This window comes from Callorhinchus milii, unplaced genomic scaffold, assembly GCF_018977255.1.
Source record: "Callorhinchus milii isolate IMCB2004 unplaced genomic scaffold, IMCB_Cmil_1.0 Scaffold4, whole genome shotgun sequence".
NCBI classification, from domain to species: Eukaryota; Metazoa; Chordata; class Chondrichthyes; order Chimaeriformes; family Callorhinchidae; genus Callorhinchus; species Callorhinchus milii.
The window spans coordinates 16,413,991-16,416,656 of NW_024704745.1; the positions used below are offsets into that span (position 1 = coordinate 16,413,991).

The window sequence follows — 2,666 nt, forward strand, 5'->3', positions numbered from 1 at the left end:
CCTACAGTCCCCTGAGGCTGCTGGTGCGGTGGAGTCTGTCCTCCTTTATTTCCCTTTCAAAGGCCATCATTGCCCTTTCCAAACACAGCTGCTTCCTTCCGCTAAATGCTATCGTTTCCATCTTTCAGACCACCAACGCCACCTGATTTTACAATTTAAATGAAACAAAATAATGAGAAAGTAAACAAATATGAAACTTACTTTTCAACACAATAAAATAAATCATCTACCATTTATAATAATACAATAATAATAATCCTTGCATTTGATAGAGCACCTTTTCATGAATTCGAGATGTCTTAAAGCTCTTCAAAGAATATACTGTAAAGTGTAATGACTATATTTTGCGGGCGAATATTTTGTGGACTGTATATTTTGTGTTATGCCACATATATGTTTCTAGACACAAATACGTATACAGTGCATTTCTAAGTACTGGAGGAATTTAAAACATTCAGTACGTGAGGCCAGAATAATAACAACAAAATGTGGGCAGTGTGATAGAGGAGGCATTATTCACTGTATTTTATTCATCCTGGCAGATTATTTATAACAAAGTCATAAATGTTTATGGTAGGAACTTCAGGTTCAGAGAAAATAAAACAATGTTGCAAGCAATCTTTTAAAAGTTTTTCGGTCCTCTCAAGGACTGTTAAGTTTAGATAATAAAGGGTCCAAAATTATGTTACGTGATACTATCACCGGTGATAATTAATCATCTCATTGACTAAAAATGTGGTTAAAAGCAGTCAGTAGTTATGACTGGCCTTGGGGTCAGAAATGGGAGGGGGTTGGGAATTCACCCCCAGGGCAGTGATAAGTATTGACTGCTTTTAACCCATTTTTTGGTCAATAGACAATTATCACAGATGATATTAACACTGGATTTGAAGTTACATATCGCAATTTTGCTCCCCCACCTCTGGAAATTAAATTTTTTTTGGTAATGATCTGAGCAATACGTCAATGGTAGATCTTTCAGTTTTAATCAAATACTGTCATATTCACAACAAAGGTACTGTACAGGAATTAAAATGCTGATAGAACATTCTCTCTCCATAAAACCACACAAATCTTTTTTTGATTTTAAGAGACTGAGTGCATGGAAAAAAATTGTGAATGACTGAGTGTCTCGACTGCAACAGTTTGATCTCTGCTACTGAAATATATTTCACCACTTACTTTGCTGTGTGACCACATTTGATCCTAGGACTCTGCATGTAGTCATTCCTTCCCATTGCACTTTGATCCACACAGTCGCATGAAACGCTGGAAAATAAAGGGCTGAAATTTGCTTGGTTTCTTAAAAGCTAAGACGTGACTGAATGTTTTACACTGGGCACTGTGACACTCAATAGTAATGACTATTCCCACTGGCACATGAAGCAAAACTTTTTTATTTAATGCAGTTCTAAATCTGGAAACGTTTGATTATTGAATAATGATTAACTGTCAGCAAGCCTTTAAAACAACATTCAAGTGAATAACATTCAAATATTTTAAATCTTTTTATGTGCACTTTTTAGCGTCGTAACTTTATCAAAAAGGCAATAATAATAACCAACCTTAGGGCCTAAATACATTTAGAAGTTTTCCAGCATCCAGCTCACATCTATGCTGTCCAGGCTGCAAGTGGATATGTAACAACCCTAATTTTAATTCTAACCAAATAAAATACATAGCTTGTAGATAATGAGGTCTGGAAACAGATAATAATAAAAATAATAATCCTTGCATTTAATTTAGAACCTTATCACGTCTTTGCCACGTCTCAAAGACTTTCACAGAATATGCTGTAAAGTGAACTGGTTGTACATTTTGTGGGCGAAATGGGGCAACCAATTGCGCACACCAGTGTACCGCAAACAGTCGTGGATTGAGTGACCAAATTATTATTATTTTTTATATAAATGACTCTTCAACTGTTTTCTTTTAAAAGGCGCGGAAGAAAAAACTTTCCACGGTCCAGCACGGAGATGTTGTACACTTTCAATTTCACAACTTACTTTCCCAAAGAAAATGGCCCTGGAACTCCTCCTAGTGGCCAGAAAGAGTACTATATACTGTTTATATTAATGGAAGCAAAACAGCATGATTCTAGCAGTCAAATGATCAGAAACGGGAGACGTAATTTATGCTTCCTGCTCCTATCTACATTAGCCGGAGGCTGAGGAGAATTCCAAAGCGTGCACAGAGTTCCAAACCTTGGTTTGATTTTTAATATTATAAAAGCGCTTATTACAGGACTGTATCTTTGGCCAATAAAAAATAATAATAAAATAATCCTTGCATTTGATATAGCGCCTTATCATGTCTTCGAAACGTCTTAAAGCGCTTCACAGAATATACTGCAAAGTGAATTAACTGTATATTTTTTGAGACTCCCTTGCAAGCTGGTCAGAGGGCTCATTGACCTACCCAAGAACATTGAAAGACCAAAGCTCAAATCAACCATTGCATTTAGAAAGGGGCAGGCAAGCAGAGCAGACAAACTATCTTCTCAAAGTAGACTTGCACTTCTCAATCCTGATTCATACTACTTTTTGAGACAATTCCGCATGAAAATAAGGCAGAAAATAACACAAACTGCAGTCTGTGGAAAGCAGACACACTGTAAGGGCCCACCACATCACAGTGCTGCTCAGAAATGCATGGCTGTAATTGAG

General features: G+C 36.6%; 1 long non-coding RNA gene across 1 annotated transcript; it reads right to left on the reverse strand.

Moving 5' to 3' along the window:
* On the reverse strand, positions 1 to 1,631 carry LOC103177435. The gene is made up of 3 exons (XR_487725.2): positions 1,566 to 1,631; positions 1,183 to 1,269; positions 1 to 142 (listed from the first exon to the last, which is right to left on the reverse strand). It is a non-coding gene; the product is annotated as an uncharacterized LOC103177435 (long non-coding RNA).
* Positions 1,632 to 2,666: the final 1,035 nt, after the last annotated feature.